The sequence below is a fragment of the Triticum dicoccoides genome, chromosome 2A, assembly GCF_002162155.2.
Source record: "Triticum dicoccoides isolate Atlit2015 ecotype Zavitan chromosome 2A, WEW_v2.0, whole genome shotgun sequence".
Classification (NCBI taxonomy): Eukaryota; Viridiplantae; Streptophyta; class Magnoliopsida; order Poales; family Poaceae; genus Triticum; species Triticum dicoccoides.
The window spans coordinates 223,225,458-223,246,671 of NC_041382.1; the positions used below are offsets into that span (position 1 = coordinate 223,225,458).

At 50.2% G+C, this 21,214-nt stretch overlaps 2 long non-coding RNA genes across 3 annotated transcripts; one reads left to right on the forward strand and one right to left on the reverse strand.

Moving 5' to 3' along the window:
• Positions 1-167: 167 nt before the first annotated feature.
• LOC119354319 lies at positions 168-2,530 on the forward strand. The gene is made up of 2 exons (XR_005170765.1): positions 168-582; positions 1,360-2,530. It is a non-coding gene; the product is annotated as an uncharacterized LOC119354319 (long non-coding RNA).
• Positions 2,531-2,923: 393 nt separating this feature from the next.
• Positions 2,924-5,716, reverse strand: LOC119354320. 2 transcript variants are annotated; one of them, XR_005170767.1, is made up of 4 exons: positions 5,429-5,716; positions 4,771-5,338; positions 3,812-4,090; positions 2,924-3,168 (listed from the first exon to the last, which is right to left on the reverse strand). It is a non-coding gene; the product is annotated as an uncharacterized LOC119354320 (long non-coding RNA). The 2 variants fall into 2 exon arrangements; XR_005170766.1 differs by having other exon boundaries at positions 2,924-4,090.
• Between the last annotated feature and the right edge of the window lie 15,498 nt (positions 5,717-21,214).

The window sequence follows — 21,214 nt, forward strand, 5'->3', positions numbered from 1 at the left end:
TCGTCACCCTGGATGAGGGATAGCTATTCCTCACCCCAGCCGCGCCTCGAACCAGACGCCACAGCTACGTGAGAATAAAGCGCGAACGTAAATTTACTTCAAGGCATGAGTCGTAAAGTTACATCATGAGACCCCACGTAAAAAAAACACCGCGAGGTAAATTTACCTCTTCTCTCTACTATCTACTCTCGAATCAGGAGGAAACCAACTCCATGGATCGTGGGAGGGCTCCGCCATTTTCCACACCTCTCCTGCAGTCCACCAGCTCTACCCCTAATTTGTCCATCGTGCAGCCATGACGGTTCCCTACAGACCAGCGGAGCGGTTCGCTCTATCCTGTGGCCTGGAGCCGGCTCCGGTGGCTTTGCAGAAGGGAAGATGTCGTCTAGCCGGCGGGGTCCAGCTGAAACTGAAGCGGTGACGCCAAGTTGGGCCGCGATCTCAGCGCCAGGGCGGCGCTCGACGCATCGACGCACTCCACGAGCTCGAGCCATTTTCATGTCTCTCCTTCCCATCCTTACCTTCATGATTGGATCTGGATTCAAAGATTTCACCGGCTGCCGTTGAGTCGTCATGGTCTAGGTATGATCGACCTCCTCTTCAAGTTTGGTCAATGGCTCCTACTTCATGCGCCCATGAGCTCCAGCGCCGTCCCTTCCTCTCTTGAATATGGTCACCTGGGCACATCCCCCCTGTGACATCCCTACCTATTTTTCAACACTGAAGTTATTTTGTTTTGACAAGAGTCAGTCAGAATTTGTGTGTTATGAGTTTGGCATCTAAATGGGGGTGGTAAGTTGTGACAGGACAGTGTTGTAGTGCGAGCAGAACGAAATGACCATGTTATGATAAATAAAAATTCTTATGCTAAGGTCTTACAATGTTAGAACAAGTCGATGCATTATCTTTCTGAAATCAGCAGCAAAAGTATCAGTAGCTCATTTTGTTGTGGGGAGCAGAGTTTAACAGTCAATTAGTTTTGTTTTTAGTGCTGCTTAGAAATTTCCATAACATGTGTGAAGGCTAATTTGATTCTCAGTTCGTACAGTCACCTTGTTCTATTTTAGTTCTGCATCCTAATCAGATTTTGAGCTTGCTTGGTTTGTTCAAAAACCAGATCAAAAATTTTCAAGTGAAGAGAGAAATTTATTGACATAGGAAAGTTCTCCACTAACGCTCTTAATTTTGATACCTGTCATGTAGGAAAGTTCTCTCCTAAAACTTTGATTTCTCTGTATTTCCTGTGTGTGTTATGCAGTGGACAAGTGTGAAAAAGTTGTTGTCTATATGACATGAAGAAGTTGAGGTAATGTGTTGCAAACATGATGTTTTCCTAACATCCAATTAATTTGGTTGCAGGACTCCACCACCACTACACAATCACATATGGAGGCTACTAACTTATTTGTAGAATAAAGAGGCCAATATATTTAATCTTTTTAGGTATACTTTGGATTTAAGAAGAAGCTTAATCATTGTTATTTTATATATTTGACAGTTTTGACATAAACTCTCTCACATCTACTCAGTTAATTTGATTGGGAAGCTTAACGGTCTACGCGCTACTCCCTACCACTGTACAGCAGTATTTTTGGCAGTGTACTATCCAATTCTTAGCATTCTTTTTTCTGGCAATAACAAACACGGGAAACCTTATTTTGATTTCTGCAATTGTGTTATGCTGGTGCATCATATATCATCAAGAAAAAAATAGACATAATTGCCAGTATAGCCGATTTTGTTTTGGAATTAAATGCTTTAGATCTTGGATGCCGCTTTATCTCCTCTGTTATGTTGACTCAGATTTTATTGGACATATTATTCGACTAGCCATGAGGAGAAAATTCTTGTTCAACGTGTTCTCAAAATGTTGACTTCAGATGTTCTCTTTGAGAAACTATTGACACAGAGAAGTAATGACCTTTCTCCGGTTTTGCATATTAAGAACTATTGTTTGTTAATATCTCATCAATCTTCTTTGACACAATTACAGTTTTGTAAATTTCCAAATTTATTGGAGAAAAGAGATCAAATTTTTCTTCTCATTCTCATGCAGCTTCAGATGTTTTACCCATTAGCTTTTGCTATAGGCTTTCGTACATGTTATCTTGCTCACAGCAAGATCTGCATCCTTGCATTGTAGATGGTAGTTGAACCAACTAATTCAGTATGAACTAATAGTGCAGGGGTTCTACAGATGCAGGGCCACCAAGGAATGTGTTGCGAGGAAGCACGTGTGGAGTGGTGGTGCTGCAACACCGAGATGCTCGTGTCACCGACTAGAACAAGGCAACAAAAAGAATCATATGCAGTCACTCGACCTGTCGATGCTTGCGCAAATTCAGAAGCTTGACTGAATCTGCCAATGCTAGAAGAAGATAGAATAACTCTGAATTTGTATGCCATATATGGAACATGTCATTCAGCCGATTTTTGGTTATTCATCTGACAAAATATCTGGATGCAAATAATTTTTTAATAAGGCCAAGATTTCACTGCCATATTTTTCATGATGTAGTGAATATTTTTATCGGGGGTGCAATGCATTTACCATTTGAATTATTATGTCGATAAAATTGCTCCATGCGAGCGGTTGTCAAATTTCCTTGTAGAAGTACCACTCGAAGTTCATTCTTCTAATCTGTGTATGCTTTCAGCAAATGATGATAGGCTTATCAATAAGTGTCTTGTTGAGTGTATCTAAGAAAAATAATGTTGAGTTATTGGTTTGGGAGTCCTCCTTTTGATTCTCCTCCAGCGTTTTGTAGCACTGTCTACCGGATCATCACGTCTTGTGCTCAACCCATTAGCTGACCACACACAAAAAGATTCTTTGTGTTCAACTCATTAGCTCTAGACCACACACAAAAATATTCTTGTGAGTTATTGTGAAGACATAAGTATTACATTGATACACTGGGCTACATGAGAACCACCCAAAAAGCACTTGAATTTCATTACACAACTAGGTCGGTTTACAATGAACAAACACGATCAGAGTTCGTCATACACAATCATACAGACAATAAATTCAGTAAGCTATTTGAGAAAGTAGCATCTAAATATTCAATATCTACAGACAAGACTATCTATCTGTAGTGACAAGATTATCTTTCTGTAGTGCAACACTCTCCCATCGATCTTGAGATGGACACTGTTCTCGCCTATCTGCAGACATTTGTAGTTCCAATTAGGAGTTGCAAAATCAACATCTGGATGACCGTAAAGTTTCTGCGAAGATGTTTCCAGTTAGCCTTTGCAACATCCTCATCTGGATGACCATACAGTTTGAGCAATGATTTCTGAAATAGTTTCAGAGTTTTGGCAACTGTTACATATACACGAATCATTGCAGCTCCTCATGACTACTCTGTTCCTGTCATGGGAAGGGAACCTTGATATACAGAAACTGTCGATTTGTGGAAAGTTAGTGCTGTCGAAATTTTACTGTGATATTTTCATTCATCAAATAATGGTGCATGATAGCGGACAAGATAATAAGCGGTCAAGAGAGATGTGAGCAGGATCTCAAGTCTCAACTACAAAAGATTAATTAGTTGTTTTTTTAGAGAAGATTAATTAGTTGTTGATACCATGCCATTCTATACAAACCTATACGAACGTAACAAATTCTTCCATTCTGTATTGCTCAAAGCCCCAAACAATCTAGGGAGTAGAATGCGCGTGAGAAAATACACATCTATCTTTGAGTTCCTTGCTGATTGCAAATGAAATGAAGGGGGCAATAATTTGCATAGAAATATTAAGAGAACTAGTAAACCCATAGCATCGACTTGTTGGCAGGATTTACCTTACGACCAAAATTTGAAGTCAGGACATGAATTTCTGAAAGAAACAACTGCAAATGGTAGGTTTGCTCACCATGAAATCCCGAATGGAAAATAGTAACAAAACGTGAACCAAAAAAAAGCCTAGCTGGACTGAAGATTTAGCTCGCCACTGTACCCTGATGTCGAAACCCAATGGTGTGCTCCGCCCACCATATAACCACCCACAGCAGTGCCGAGGCCGGCCAGCGCTTGCTGATGCCACCCCTCGAGCCAGTCGCAGGCTCCCAAAGCTTCAAAACCTTTGGGTAAATGCATGGATTTCGAGTCGCTCGACTAGTCGCGACTAGTCGACGACTAGTCTATGAGTCGCAAAAATATGGTCGACTCAGCTTAGTGTCGACTCGCGAATCTGAGTCGCGACTAGTCACAACACAGGCTCGACTTCTTCCGAGTCGCTGCTCCAGAGCGACTCGCATGAGTCGCGACTCGAAAACCATGGGTAAATGGCAAACAGTCTTAGAAATTCTCCTAGAAAGGAACAGCTTAAAGATTCACGTACACCTAAACCATGTACTTGCATGAGCACACAACTATTAAACACTCCTTAATCTAACTTGTGTTATTCATTTTCTATAGATGGCTTAATAAACTCCAAAATACAACACTCTCCTTGTCCTATTCTTATATGCAACTAAACTGATTAATGTTTGCTAACAGGAAAAATTGCTTGCTTTATACTGAATCCCTGATTTGTTGGAACTGCCGAAGAAACTAGTTGTGAATTCCAATTAGGTAACTGCATAGTGCAGCTACCTACGCCAACAGCTATGCCTGATTGTACTATATTCAAATCAAGCCAATTTCCTGGTGCACATGACCATCGTGAAGTGACTCATGCAACCAACTTTGCTATAATAAACACAAGAGCAGTCGAACCCCAATCCTAACCAATCAGAACATAATTTTCTCGCCTGCGCACCATTGCCTCGTCTCCAAGTCCCTTGCATACATCTTCTGCTCCTAGATTTCTTGGCAGAATTCCAATTCCTTGATTGCCTAATAAATTCACAAAACATAAAACTAGCATCATCGATTAAAATCTTATCTTAAGAATAGCATAAAATAAAAATCCTCGTAAAGTGAATATTCTTTAATTGAAGAAATATTGCTCGTATGTATGTGCAAATTTCGATTATAACATAAATATACAGATAGCATTGTCAGCTAACCTTCAATTAAGTCAGAACCATCATTTATTGCTAAAGGATGAAAATTCGTGAAACTTAAACAAAAGCAAAATCAGTAGAGTATTCATATGTCCCATGACAAAAAAAACTGATCTCAGCTCGATTGAAGTCTGATACTCTACTGTTGTTCCTTTCTCCGCAGCCTTGAGCTTCTCCTCTTCTTCTATGTCATCCACATGACCTTCATCTCCTCCTTGAATTGATTCCACCGCCAGGAGTCCGTTCGAGCATTACCTCCATCACCCGAGCTCCTCATTTATCTTTCCTTTCCTTGCTTGGTCTGCTTCCTCTTCCCCTGCACTGCTCCCAAAAACCAATAAGCCTAACCCTATAAATTCAGAAGTTCATGGAGGAGGATAGGGGAAGACGAGGAGGAGGGTGGTCTTATACCGCCGACAGTGGAGAGGGACGCCGGAGAAGGTCGCTGTCACTGCCGAGCTCGCCCGGATCTTGCATAGCCCACGGTGCCTCCGAGTCGTTGCCGCACGAAAGAGGAAAGGGTAGTACTCCACACGCGGAAGAGGTAGTCTCCGCCGTTGGGTCATCCCTCCGGCGCCGTCGCTGGCTCGCTGCCGCTGCCTCCGCATTGACGAGATTTTTTCTTTTTTGAGGGGAACCGCAATGGCGAGATGCGAGCAGCCGGAAGGAGAGAGAAACGGACCGGGGGCATGGCCTAGTTTTTTTCTTTACAATCAGGGGTAGTGGACGACCCGTTTTCCATCGACGTAAAATTACATTGCTGACGTTAGTTAAACTAGACCATCCCTCGGTCGATTGACCAGGGTGAGGAATTACTTAATCTTCACCCTGCGTATTAAATAGACCTTATATATATATATATATATATATATATATATATATATAGTGGTATTATATATACTATTTTATTATTTTAAATATGTTCATATATTATATCTAAGATATTTCAAAACAAGTTACATGAAAAAATTGCACATGAGCCCATAGTTTTTGTTATATTTGTGAAATACATACATATTTGTACGTAAAAAAGAGCATACTCAAAAAATGGTACATACTACCTAAAAATTTGTATATATACTACCTAATCATTATTATATACTACATACTACACGTACATACTCTCGGTTTCGACAGATACTACATACAACATACAAAACGCAAGCAGTGATAACTACCACTGCTTGTAGGAAACATTTGTCCTATATCTATACCTACTATTAAAGGGAGGTGATATTCTTGATTTGGTCCGTCATGGTTTGGTCCGTCAACATATTCTTAAGATTTTTTTTGTATGTCACAGATATTTTCTTCTATCCGAGGTGGTACTAAATTTTTATGCATACGTAAATAAATAAAATATTCACCCAGAATTTCGTATGTGGGGTGCGCAACGTTGTGGCCCAGTGGCTGCTAAGTTGGGCCTTCGACCTAATAATAATGCAGCAAAAATTATACAATAACCTGTGATTAGAACCCCGCACCTCGCCATATCACTCTGACTATCATGACCAACTATACAACCACCATCTTTTTTTTTGAGCAAAACAACCAAATCATCTTGATCAGAGACGGTTGTGTTAGTTTTACTTCGGAGAAGCATAAAGGCCACACAATTGGGCATCTGCCCGGCGCTCCAGCTGATGGGCCAAAGTCCGTCAACTCAAGTAAACATGATCAGCAGGCACAAAGATATTACGTGTTTAATAGTCCCACCTTGCTACACAAAATTGATTCTCATCAATTTATATACGTTCAACATCGTTTTCCGCCGTGAGCTAATTGAATGGACTCCTCATATGCAAGGGGGAAGAGGCTTTGCACACTGCATGATCGGGAAATAAAACGTCGGTGTTTAGCAGGTTTGTGGGCTGATATTTGAACTTTCCATGGTGCATTATTAAAGGAGGTATTGTATTACGAGATTTATGGGATTATATTTGAACGTTGCATGGCACATAAAGGAGAGTTGTGGGCTGATATCTGAACTTTGCAAGGTGCATAACTAAAGGAACCTGAAATTGTTGGCTTATATGAAAGAACTAAAAAACAAATCCGGAGGATTAAGTGCAGCTGCCATTGCATCCCTATAAGAAGGAAGCTGCACCGTACCATCTATGGATAGGCGCACAAATGTAGCATCTAAAGAATAAAAGGAGGACATTGCACAATGATTGGGAATTGAATTAAACAAAAAGAAGGAATTTAAAGGAGTCCCCGTAATCAAAGGAGAGGACACAAAATGATTAAATGCTCGGTAGATCATTGCAATTTGAATTAATATTCCTAAATTTGTGCCAAATTTATTTTTCATTGAAATACACGATGTAATTTTTATTACTTTTAATGTTATTTATATTGTCATGATGAATAAAACAAATGTTTTTTCATAACAAAATGTTATCAAAAAGATCAATTTACTTCGAATCATACCCCATGTTCTAAGCTCCCTGTCATGACCTTCAAATAATGCATCTTTTTTTACATAAGCCTCCATTGTCCCATGACATAATGCCTGGAACCGGCCAACATGAACTAGATTTTTTTCCCGATTTTAACATAGGTATTGATATTCCTTACTAAATTTACATCAGTTTTATTTTCCATTGAAGCGCATAATGTTATTTTTATTACTTATTCAATTTCATTACTTTTGTTGTTCTTTATATTGCCATGATGTCATGAATAGATCAAAAGCTTTTCATAAGAAAACATTGTCAATCAGATTATTTACCATGAATCATACCACATGTCCTAAGCTCCATGTCGTGAACTCGTGATCCTGAAATGATACATATTTTTTTCATAAGAAACTGTTGTCCCATTATGACATGTCGTGAAGCGGAATTTTTCCCGTTGCAACGCACGAGCATTTGTGCTAGTATATATATATATATATATCTTTCCCTAATAATAAAGCACGGATTGACTCCATGGGTTCACCGTCACAATACGCTTCTTCCCATGATTTTACACTTTCAGTTTGAATTTAAAGCATATTCAAGGTGGTACTAAATTTTGATACTATTCATGTGGCCCGCCACGCACAACTTTCGTCCGGAGGGATGAGACTCGAACGAAGCCTACGTGATGGAAAGCCGCACGCAGCTTGGGCTGTGGCCCAACTAATCTAGCCAACATAAAGGGCCTGGCAAAAATATTAGATGCTACTTGGAATTGAACTCACGACCTCATCTTCGCCTAGCTATTGTCGGCACCAACTGAGCTGGTTTGCTAAGAAGAAAAGTTTGTTTCATGTATTATTAATCCCACCTCGCGTCCTTAAATCCAATCCTACTAAATTATATAGGCCTTTCAATGTCCTGGTTATCAAGGAGCTGTCTGGGAATTAATAAGCAAAGGCTGAGAAAAGGAAGCAACTCATACATGCATGCACGGTGGGCCTAAAGGAGATTAACAGAAACAAGGTGTCGGTGTACTAGAGTAGGGGTACCCTAGTATCCCGAACTTGTGCACGGGCAGTCGCAGCATCCCGCGGCAAGGCTTGCCGGGTGACCGCCAAGGTCCTCCGTGGTTCCTTTGGAGCCATTCAAGAACAAAGTATCCAAGCCAAGGAGACAAGACCCCGGCAAGAGGAGCTTGCCGGGAAGGCCAACCAAGGCATCTCAAGATCCCGGCAAGAGGAGCTTGCCGGGAAGGCCAACCGAGGCATCTCGAGGAACTTGCCGTGACGCGCCACGCGCCCCGGCAAGGCCCGGTGAGCGACAAGCTCCCGGATGCGACAAGACAATGACCGCGACAAGGCGCTTGCCGCGGCAAACCACCACTCTGTGCCCGCGCTCCAGCACATCCACCAACGTGTCGCTCTGGGACCCTTCCAGGCGTACGCGGCGGGAGGCTATGCAGCCAGGGGTGCGCGGTGGCAAGCGGCGCTGACAACATTGCCATCATGGCGAGCGGTGGCGTCCCTGACGGTCCCTTTTGCACTGTTTAGGCGACGCAGACGGGCATTTAATGCCTTTGTCCCCTGCCGTCAGGGTTAGGTATGATACACTGTAGCAGGTAGCTGTACCTGCCACAGCACCTTTACATTTTTACCCTTGTCTACGTTGCCACCTGTCGGTGATCCCTTGAGCATATAAAAGGAGGCCCATGCGTAACGTAGAGGAGGTGGGCTGATTTAGCTGGTTCGAAGACCATTCACGCTCGGTCTAGTTAGCTGCTGGTGTGTACTGTAGCACTCCACGCTCCCGAGCAAGAACTCAATACAAACCACAAAGCAGGAGTAGGGTTTTACGCATCCGTGCGGCCCGAACCTGGGTAAACTGCTCGTGTGCTTCGCCCTCACCGAATCGAAAGGGACTCGGCCCGCCGGTCCTATAGGTGTTCGTGGATCAGTCCTCCGACATCTTTGGCGCGCCAGGTAGGGGGTGCGTCGAGGTTGTGTGAACCAGATCCGGCGTTCACACGAGCTAGATCTTCATCATCTTCATCGACATGCCGCCGAAGAAGAAGGCTTCGGAGGCGGCTGCTCCGTCCGCCCCACCACCGCCGGAGCAAACGGCTGACGAGGTGGACGTTGGTGGAAGAACGGGCGTCGACGAGGGAGCTCGCGATGCTGCCAGGTCCAAGGACAAGGCTGCGCTGCCCATCGGCGACGTGGCCGGCTCCCACAATGACCGGGCGCACTCCAAGACCTCGGCGTCCGTGCATGCACCGCGCCCATCTCAGGAGGCGCAGGACCGGCAGCGTCATGGTACTCACGGTACCATGCATTTGCTGGACCAAGATCGAGCTGGTGGATCTCGGAGTGCTCAAGACCAGCATGCACGCCAGCATGCTGGCACGAGCGAGGCACGGTCGCCTGGACGGGATACTGCTCCTTCTAACATAGTTAGAAGTCCGAGCATATCTCGCTCCTCGCACCGTTCGCCACCGCCACCCGCCACTCCAGCAGAAGCTTTGGCGCAAGCTCAACTGCTCCTGTACTACCCTCCAACGGCAGACAAGATCGATGACTGGAGGGCCACCATTCAGAATCTCATCGGCTTCGCCAACGGCGACACTCAACGGCAGCCAATCACGTCGCAGCCGCAGCAAGTCAGCCAGGCACGAGCCGGTGGCGACAAGACCGGTGGGGGTGCAACCACTGTGCACTCTCCGCCCTGAAGGCCAAGATCGCCGACTCGTCGGATCCACCTCGACAGCGACTCCACCGCGTCATCAGATCCACGAGCTCGTCGCGATCAGCGCCAAGTTCTTCACGAACGACAGCAAGAAGACGCTCGTACTCGCATCGAGCGCCGAAGAGAAGCGCGACGTCAATCAGACCAGCGCGCTGGGCCCTCTGTCGACATGCATGCGCCAGGGGAACCAGGCAACTTGCCGTACGCGGTAGGTTGCCCTGCGTTTACTCGTGAGCTGCGGCAAGTCCAGTGGCTCAGCATGAAGAATTTCAAGCCAGACGTACCAGAGAAGTACGACGGCAAGTCGCATCCGTCGGAGTTCCTCAGCATCTACACCATCGCGGTGCAGGCTGCCGGGGGGCGGGACGACAAGATCCTTGCCAACTACCTCCCGTTGGTGCTCAAGCCCAACGTCAGGTCCTGGCTCATGCATTTGCCGGACAACTCCATATCCTCCTGGGCAGACCTATGCCATCAGTTTGTCGGCGCCTTTACAGGCGGCCACAAACCTCCTGGCCAAGAGAGTGACCTTCATCTGCTCGCCCAGAAGGAAGGAGAGCCCCTGCGCAAGTACATTCAGAGATTCAGCCGTGTACAGCACAACATCCCAGATGTCCACCCTGCCGCGGTCATCAGCGCGTTTCATCAGAACGTGCGTAACCGCAGGATGCGGGAGGAGATGGCGATGTGCAAGATCAGAGAGGTCAATGAGCTGTATGCCCTGGCCGACAAGTGTGCACGTGCTGAGGAAGGGAGGAAACTCCCCGGAGAGAATACAGGAGCAGGAGGATCTGACAGCGAGGATGCTGCCCCGGCAAAGAAAAACCGGCGGCGGAACAACAGGAAGAAGAAAGGCAAAGATGTGCTAGTCATTGAGCAGTCCGGCAACGAAGGTGGCGTCAAGAAAGCCAAAGCTGGTAGCTCCGGCAAGGAGATTGCCGCATGCAACAATTGCCAGACTGTGGCGGTCGCCGACAAGCAGGACGGCACCGACAAGCAGTACTACAAGATCCACCGCACCAAGGGCCATGACCTCCAGAGCTGCAAGAAGGTCGAGTAGCTTGTCCAGCAGCAAAAGGCTGAATACGAGCGACGCGACAAGGAGAGGGCCCAAGGAGGCGCTGGAGAATCTGGCAAGAAGCGCACCGGCCGGGGAGGACGCCGCGGCAAGGCCAAGCAGCGGCAAGGAGACAGACCTCCCCGCGGCCGCGACAAGTATGAAGATGACGACGACGACGAAGACATGGATGATGTCGAGACCAGTGAGCAGGAGTTCCAGAAAGCCACAGAGGTCTTGTGCGTTGACGACGGTGCTTCTCTGCATACTTCGCACCGCCAACTCAAGCAGTAGGTGCGGGAAGTCAATGCGGCAGAACCACCTGTCGAATCACGCAAACCTCTGAAATGGTCCAGCATGCCTATCATCTTTGATATTGAGGACCACCCTGATCGCACAACTGCGGTCGGGTGCTTGCCGATGTTGGTTTCACCAACTATCCGCAACCTGAAGGTCACTAAGATGCTAGTTGACAGCGTGGCCGGCTTGAACCTGATCTCCTCCGTTGTACTCCAGAAACTCCAGATCCCTGACAGCGAGCTCGAATAGACCGGCACATTCCAAGGAATCAACCCGGGAAGGAGCAAGCCGAAGGGGAAGGTCACGTTGCCAGTAACATTTGGCAGCGAGGTGAACTTCAGGACTGAGAGGGTCACTTTTGACGTTGCTGATATTCCATTGCCTTACAATGGGATACTCGGCCGTCCATCGCTCGCCAAGTTCATGGCAGCCTCTCATTATGCATACAACATGCTGAAGATGCCAGGCCCGATAAGCGTCATCTCTGTCCCCAGTGACAAGAAGGATGCTCTTATCTGCGCCGACAAGATCTACCGGGAAAGCGGCGGCCGCAACAGATTGCAAGTCACTTGTCGTTGAAGCTCCCGGGGGGAATAAGAAGACCAAGTCCGGCAAGAGTTCTGATGCTCACTCCGGCAAGCGCACCTCTTCGGAGTGCTGCGCTGCCGTTGAGGACGCACCATCGAGCTCCACCGGCAAGTGTAAGAAGACAATGGCAGCTCCGTCAGAGACCAAAAAGGTGTCCGCCAAGGAGGACGGCACTGGTGGTACCTTCACCATCAGTGCCACTCTCGACCCTAAATAGGAAAGCGCGCTCATTGCTTTCCTGCGGGCGAATGTCGACGTGTTTGCGTGGCAGCCGTCTGACATCCCCGGTGTTCCCAGGAAAGTAATTGAGCACCATCTTGCCGTTTGTCCTCATGCGCGGCCCGTCAAGCAGAAGGTCAGGAAACAAGCAGTGGAGCACCAAGAATTCATCGCAGAAGAGATCAAGAAGTTGGAAGCAACAGGCCTTGTCAGAGGAGTGCTCCATCCTACGTGGTTGGCCAATCCTGTAGTCGTGCGCAAGGCAAATGGGAAATGGAGACTTTGTATCGACTTTACCGATGTTAACAAAGCTTGTCCCAAAGACCCATTTCCTTTGCCGCGCATTGACCAGATTGTTGACTCCACGGCTGGATGTGACTTGCTTTCATTTCTTGACGCATATTCAGGATACCATCAGATCTTCATGGCAGAAGAGGATGAGGAGAAGACCGCATTTATCACTCCATGTGGCACGTACTGTTTCATACGGATGCCTTTCGGTTTGAAAAATGCTGGTTCAACATTTGCAAGAGTAGTCCATGTCGCTCTTGAGCCACAAATACACAGAAATGTGGAAGCCTACATGGATGACATAGTGGTCAAGAGCAAAGACAAAGCAACTCTGATTCAAGATTTAGACGAGACCTTTGCAAATCTGCACAAGATCAGCCTCAAGCTCAACCCCGAGAAGTGTGTGTTTGGAGTCCCCTCCGGCAAGCTTCTCGGGTTCTTCGTGTCTCAGCGGGGAATCGAAGCCAATCCCAACAAGATCAAGGTCATTGAGCAGATTGAAGCACCAAAGCGCGTCAAGGATGTACAAAGACTTGCCGGTTGTGTGGCTGCTCTCAGCAGGTTTATCTTTAGGTCTGCTGAGCGCGCCCTGCCGTTTTTCAAACTATTGAAAAAGGCAGGTCCAATGAAATGGACTCCGGAAGCGGAGGCTGCGCTGCAAGACTTGAAGAGATATCTGTCCTCCGCTCCAACACTTGTCGCACCTAAGCCACAAGAGAAGTTGTTGCTGTATATAGCGGCAACCAATCAAGTGGTTAGTGCTGCGTTAGTGGCAGAGAGGGAGGCAGATGATAAGCCAGCAACCACGGCAGGCGCATCCAGCGACAAGCAGGGGGCTTCCCCGACAAACTCTGGTCCCGACAAGGTTGGATCTGCGCAGACGCGCGAGGAGATACAGAAGAGAATGGTGCAGCGCCCAGTTTACTTTGTCAGTTCCCTTCTGCAGGGGGCTAGGTCAAGGTACTCTGGTGTACAGAAATTACTTTTCGGCCTTCTTATGGCCTCGAGAAAGCTGCGCCATTACTTCCAAGCACATGAGATCACAGTTGTCACTCGCTTTCCGCTGAAGAGGATACTACAGAATCCAGAAGCAACAGGCAGGATTGTTGAGTGGGCACTGGAACTGTCAAGCTTTGGCCTCAAGTTTGAGAGTACTTCAACTATCCAAAGTAGAGCATTGGCAGAATTCATAGCAGAATGGACGCCAACACCAGATGAAGAAATTTCAGAAACGAGCATCCCTGTCAAGGAAGCAAGCAAAGAGTGGTTGATGTACTTTGATGGTGCCTTTTCGCTGCAAGGTGCCGGCGCTAGCGTGCTGCTTGTCGCACCCACCGGAGAGCACCTCAAGTACGTAGTCCAGATGCACTTTCCCAAGGAGCAAGCGACTAACAATACTGCAGAGTATGAAGGCTTGTTTGCCGGTCTCAGGATCGCGGCAGACCTTGGGATCAAGAAGCTCATTGTCAGGGGTGACTCACAGCTTGTCGTCCGCCAAGTAAACAAGAACTATCAGAGTCCATTGATGGAAGCCTACGTCGCCGAAGTGAGAAAGCTAGAAGAGCACTTTGACGGCCTACAGATGGAACATGTTCCAAGAGCTCAGAACGCCATTGCCGATGGCCTGTCAAAGTGCGCCGCACTTAAGTTACCTGTGGAACCAGGGATTTTTATGCTCAAGATGACTCAACCTTCTGTAGCGCCATCAACTGGACAGAGCAAGAAGAGGAAGTTGATTTCTGGTGACTATTTGCCGGCAGAGCTCCCCGAAGCCGCCGCCAAGAAGATCCCCAAGATCAACGCCAAGAGCGCTAAGGAGCAGACTGCTCCGGCAAGCCCCAGGGTTTGTTCCGTTGAAGCAGAAGCTCCCGACAAGTTTTGCTCCGGCAAGCTTGCCGGGGAACGTCAAGCTCCGGCGGAGCCGCAGGTTCTCACCGTAGGAGCGGACGTTCCCGCAGCAACAGATTTGCCTTGCGCTGAGGAGCAGTCTGCTCCGGCAATCCCCAGGGTTTGTTCCGTTGAAGCAGAAGCTCCCGACAAGTTTTGCTCCGGCAAGCTTGCCGGGGAACGTCAAGCTCCGGCGGAGCCGCAGGTTCGCGCCGTAGAAGCGGATGTTCCCGCAGCAGTAGATTTGCCTTTAGTCCTTGTTGTCGAGCCACAAGCTCCAGCATGGGCACAGTAGATTGTCCGTTTCCTTCAGACAGGAGAACTTCCCGAAGAGCAAGAAGAAGCGGAAAGAGTAGCCCGGCAGTCAAGTATGTACCAGTTTGTTGACAAGACACTGTACAGAAGAAGACTCAACGGTGTGAAATTGAAGTGTATTCACCGGGAAGACGGACAAAAGCTGTTGGCAGAGATACATGGAGGCATATGTGGTCACCACATTGGCGCAAGAGCACTTGCCGGCAAAGCATTCTGACAAGGTTTCTTTTGGCCGACAGCCTTCCAGGATGCAACTACACAAGTAACCAAGTGTGAAGCGTGCCAGTTCCATTCCAAGCAGATACACCAACCAGCTCAAGCTCTCCAGACGATCCCTTTATCCTGGCCATTTTCGGTCTGGGGGCTCGACATCCTCGGCCCCTTTCCCCGAGCAATCGGGGGCTTTGAGTACTTGTACGTAGCAATCGACAAGTTCACAAAGTGGCCGGAAGTGGAACTAGTGAGGAAGGTGACAGCACAGTCAGCAGTCAAGCTCTTCAGGTCGATTGTTTGCCGCTTCGGGATCCCTAACGGGATAATCACCGACAACGGTACACAATTCATGAGCCGCACCTTCATGCAGTATGTCCAAGATCTTGGCGCCAAGGTCTGCTTCACTTTTGTTGCTCACCCGAGAAGCAACGGTCAAGCGGAGAGGGCAAATGATGAAGTGTTGCGTGGCCTCAAGACCAGAACTTTCGACAGGCTGCACAAGTGCGGAAGAAACTGGATCGAGGAGCTGCCGGTGGTTCTTTGGTCGATCAGGACGACACCAAATCGAGCCACTGGCCAGACACCTTTCGCTCTAGTCTATGGAGCAGAGGCAGTTATCCCCACGGAACTCGTATACGGGTCACCTCGAGTGCTCGCTTATGATGAGCTTGAGCAAGAGCAGCTGCGACAAGATGATGCGCTGCTCCTTGAGGAAGACCATCTTCAGGCTGCTGTGTGAGCTGCTCGCTACCAGCAAGCTTTGCGCCGCTACCATAGCCGCAAAGTTAATGCCAGAAGTCTCGAGGAAGGCGACCTTGTTCTTCGGCGTGTTCAGTCCGCCAAGAATTCAAACAAGTTGACGCCGAAGTGGGAAGGCCCTTACCGGGTGAACCCGAGTCACTAGGCCTGGCGCTGTCCGCCTTGAGACCGAAGATGCCATTCCGGTGAGCAACTCCTGGAACATTGAGCACCTTCGTAAGTTTTACCCGTAAGGCGCGGTTGCCGGAACCAACCACCTTTTGTACAAGTCTTGCCGCTGTTGCATGTAATCCTTTGTACAAAGCCGGGCGCAGACCCCGTGCATAAGTAAAGCTCATGTGCTCCGCACATCTTGTCAATTTCATGCTTTCTATTTTTTACATGCGTTATCTGACACTTTGTGCAGCACCTACTCCACGGTAAGCAATAACGAGCCGTAAGGCTCCATATCTTTATTTTCTCTTCTTTCTTTTTCTCAAGGAAAGGAAGGTTCCCTCGCCCACAAGTTTGTCGGGGGGAAAGGAGAAGATAACGGTATGGACCAGGCGTCGTTCAAGAAAGTTTCGCCTTACCGGGAAGCAAACAACAGAAAAGCTAAGTCGCCAAAGTTTGAGCAATCAGATTTTTAAAATTTTTAAGTTATCTCCCTTGAACGACCGTACTTTGTATGGAAAACCTATGCGCGGAGGAACCAACTCGTAGCTAGTTGCGCCCTTACTTTGTTTCGAGTCCGCTCAACAATTTAAGTGAGCTGCAAAGTTGCGCCCTTACTTTGTTTCGAGTTCACTCAACAACTTAAGTGAGCTACAACTGGTTGCGACAAGGTTTCTTGTCGGTAGCGGCACCGCCAGCAGGCTGCTGACGTCCCGCACTCAGCGCTCGCGGCTCAGGTGCCTGCACCGGCAAGTTCCCTAAAAGCGTAGGGCAAAAACATACAAAGAGAGGAATCAAGTAAAGGGAATAACATTGCAATCATTACCCAGAGTAGAGTTATATTACAAAGATAGCTTGTCGCGGCTCTAACAGATTGTTTTCATAATATGACAAACAGTGACAAGAAAAGAAGAAGCGGGCGGCCTAGTCTACGCGAGAGCCCTCGATCCTCTTGATCCCGCTCACCTTGTCCACAATGGGTGCGATATGGGTCTTGAGCGCCTCCAGATCAGCATCCGGCGGCAGGGTCTTGAGGACGTTGGTGAGGTTGAGGTCCGGATTGCGGAAGGCTACCTTCACCAACACTTTCTGAAGAGCTCCCGCGCAGATCTTGCGCGACTCGTCGGCCAGCTGCTTTGGGATCCTCTCCCGGAGTCGCTGGAGGGCTGTCGCCACGCCCTTGAAGAACAAGACGAGCTTGGCGCTGGGTTGGAGGTTCTCGTCGGAGGGATACCCGAGGTCCTCTATCCCCACTGTGCCAGCTCCCTGTCTATGTCGGCGGCGACACTCACAAGACTCTCCGTCCAGTGCTCCACAGTCTCCCTGAAAGCATTCTGGGTGGCGGCAGCACTCTCCAGCAGCGCCTTGTCAGCCCTGATCTCCTCCTTCAAGGCCGCTTCTTGCTCCTTGGCGCCGTCCAGCGTCTTGGTCAAAGCGGTCAGCTTCAACTCAAGATTCGCGTTGGAGTCCTTGGCGGCACTGAGCTCTCTGCCCTTCTCGGCGAGATCGGCCTTCAACTGTGCCACCTTCGTCTCCAACTCCTTCTTGGCGGCCTCGGCGGCGGCGGCAGCATCCTCCGCTTGCTTGAGGGCTCCGCCGAGTTTCTCCTCGCGCACGGCAATCTCCTCCTCGTGGGCGTCAAGATTGACCTTCCGCTGCGCCAGCTCGCCCTCCTCCGCGGATAGCTTCACAGCGGCAAGCCGCTGTTGCTCTTCGACTTCGGCCTTCCCGAGGAGGAAGGCTTTCTGCGCTTCGGCAAGTTGCTCCCGCTCCTCTGCCAAGGACCGGAGAGCTTCCTGGTGAAGACCCAGAAGCTCCTCTGCGCGCTTTTCGATGTCTACTCCCGCTTTCGCGACAAGCGCCTCGCGGGAGTCCAGTTTGGCTTGCCGCGCGCGGTAGAGCAACAACAACTTCCGCAGCAGCCGCTCCTCCTCAGGCTCGTTGCTGCTGCTTGGCGCGTCAACCAGCGTCAGCCCTGCGGAGGCGAGCACTTCTCCATCAAAGATCTCCCCTTCGACCGGCGCTCTGGAGCTTGACACCCAGGGGAGGTTGATGAAGACGCCTTCGCCGGCCTTCAAGTAGACGCCTGGCTGGGGCTCTTCGGAGCCTGGCGCTGCGACAGCGGCGGACGGGTCGGCGGTCGGCGCAGCGTCTGGCGCTCCTATGGCCTCAGGGCCGTCAGTGCGATCGCCGGACCCCTCGCCAGTTGCTGCGGCGGCAGCCTTGGCGGCCTCTGCGCCGGCGGGATCGCCAGCACCGGCTGCTTCTTCGGCGGCAACCTCGGTCTCCATCGGCTCTGTAGCAGATGGGTCTGACAACCGGAAAGGGGAGAAGAGTCAAGCAAGAATCCAACAAAAAGAATATCAACAGAAGAAGAATCCAAGGGAAGTCTTGCAGCGAGAGGAGTACCTGTACCGGGTCCTGCAGTCGTGGTCTCCGCCGTCGGGGGGCCGCTGGTGCTGTCCCTTGCCGGAGACTTCTCCCTTGCCGGAGGACTCTCCCTTGGCTCCTGATGGGGCTGCTTTGCTCCTACACAAACCGGCAGTCAGATATCAGCAAAGACAGAGTATCCATGCGCACCTCACAGCAGAAAGCAAACCATATACTTACGCTGGGGGCTGCTCTGGAGAAAAGTTGTCGGGTCCGGCAAGGTTGTCTCGGGCGCACCCCCTGCTATCGCAGTAGGTTCATCCTCGATGACAATCACCGGGACCTTGGCTCTCTTTGCTGCTCTCTGGGCCAGAGTCCTAAAAAGGAACAAGTTCAGAGTAAAGCAAATGAGATACAAGACAAAACAGCGAGGATTGAAGAACGGCAAGTACGACAAGAGAAGCTTACTCTTCTTCTTCTTCCTCGTCGGAGCTGAACGCGGAGAAGTCGAAGTCCAGCGCGCGCCCGGCGCGACGAGGCGGAGGAGAAGCTTCCCTTGGCCGCTTGGCGGGAGCAGTGGCGGTGGTCTGAGACGACCCCGCTCCGGCTGCCGGCGCGGCGTGAGTAGCGGCAGGAATTGAAGCGGTGGTCCGGCTAGACCCCGCTCCAGTTGCCGTCGCAGCATGAGGCGCTCCCGCGGCAACGGTGTTTGCCGCGGTGGAGCGCGTCACACGGCGCGGCGACTGTTGGCCCGCCCGCCGCTCCGCTATATCGCCGGCCTTGCGGAGATGTCTTCTTGGAGGGGATGGAGGCTCTGCTTCCTTGCCTGAAGATGAGGAGGAAGAGGAGTTGATTTCCAGCGAGCCGCTCGTATCCTTGGCGGGCTCGCTCGACACGACGCCATGCCCGGCAAGCTCTTTATCGCCGGTAGGCTCCCCTCGCTCGGCACGGCTTGCCGCCTCTGCTGTATCTGCCTCCTCCATGGTGAATCCAAAAACGCCCGCGGCAGTGGCTGCCGCCGCCTCTTCCAGCCTAGTGGCGATGCGCGTCATCTCCGCATCGATGGTGTCGCGGGTGAGGCTATCCTTCTCGTCGGAGCGTATCGGCACTTCCACCAAGTCATCGAAGAACTGCTGCACGACGTCGTCTGCAGGCTCCTGCCAAGTTGGCACAATTCCATGCGAGTCGCACAGCGGCATCATTGCACGGATGCGGTCGAGCGCGGAATTGTTGCACAACGGAACGACACCCCCCGGCAACCTGAACACCTCGGGATGTTGGGGGTCATACTTGAACAGCTCCTGCAGCATCGCGTTGAGCTCCAGAACCGTGAAGTTGAAGTTGAGGCCCGGACGCAGCCTCATGATATCTGCCGCATTCTTGAACTCCCAGCTGGGTCTCCCCCGTTCCTGCAGGGGAGCGATGCAGCGGCGAAGAAAGTCTGCACCAACAGCGCCTAAAGTGAGCCCGACAAGCCTGAGGCGCAGGATCCGGGTGACAGCAATCTTCAGCATGTCGTCTTCCGGGGCCACGTCACTCCAATCGCTGCCGCGTGCTACTGGGGTTTGGCACCGGGTGGTGAATGGCTGCGGGTTCTCCTCGTCAATCCAGCACCAGTCTGCTCTCCACTCCTCCCACTTCCGCGGAATTCTCCCTCCAGATAAGTTTCCTTCTTGCCGGCCCTTGAGATCCAGGCGATTCCGCCGGATAGAGACTCTCCTCTCTCTACTCGGGGTATGAAGAAATGACGAAAGAGGGCTACACTGGGGTGGACTCCGACAAAGTTTTCACAGAGATGTGCAAAAACTGCCATGGTCAGAACGGCATTGGGGGTGAAGTCAAGGAGGTGGAACCCGTAGGTGTTCATGATATCGCAGAAGAATTCAGAGAAAGGCGGGCAGAGCCCGCAGTAGAAGAACAAGGCGAAGAAAGGGTATCCATTTGGGGCCTTCTTCCAAGCGGCGGCGGGGAGTACCTTCGTGCGCGGATGCGCTCGTGTCTCCGTCGACCAGAAGAGGTAGTAGTTCTCCCTCAGCTCCTTCGCGGCAAGCTTGGGGGGAAGACTGCCCGCTCCTTCCGCAGTGCCGCAAGCCGCTGCGCCTCGGTTGACTTCACGACCTTCCCCTTGTCGGCTTTTGGTGCCATGGCGGGAGTAGTGGAGGAGGTCGACGGCGTTGGTGGTGTTGGTGGCGATGGGGGGCGGAGCGCCGCTCTCTTTCGGCTTTGGGAAGACGAGGGAGCGGCGGAGATTTCTGAGATTGGAGCAGCAACGGGCGAATGGGCGAACTTCCCCTGTTTCCCCTGCTTATAAAGAGGGAGGGGGCGGACGTTCCGCATTTCCGAATAAAGAAACCACCCACAATCTCTCACACGACGCCGCATTCAACGCGTGTCGTCGGGGAGGGCGCGGCGGATACGGAGAGAGGTACGGCGTAACCCAGGCCGCGCGTGCCCGTGCCCTGTTTTGGGCCTGGCCCAACAGCGCTCGGCACCGTGTATGGCCCAGGCCCGGGGGCTCCTGTCGGTGTACTAGAGTAGGGGTACCCTAGTATCCTGAACTTGTGCACGGGCAGTCGCAGCATCCCGCGGCAAGGCTTGCTGGGTGACCGCCAAGGTCCTCCGTGGTTCCTTTGGAGCCATTCAAGAACAAAGTATCCAAGCCAAGGAGACAAGACCCCGGCAAGAGGAGCTTGCCGGGAAGGCCAACCAAGGCATCTCAAGATCCCGGCAAGAGGAGCTTACCGGGAAGGCCAACCGAGGCATCTCGAGGAACTTGCCGCGACGCGCCACGCGCCCCGGCAAGGCCCGGTGAGCGACAAGCTCCCGGACGCGACAAGACAACGACCGCGGCAAGGCGCTTGCCGCGGCAAACCACCACTCTGTGCCCGCGCTCCAGCA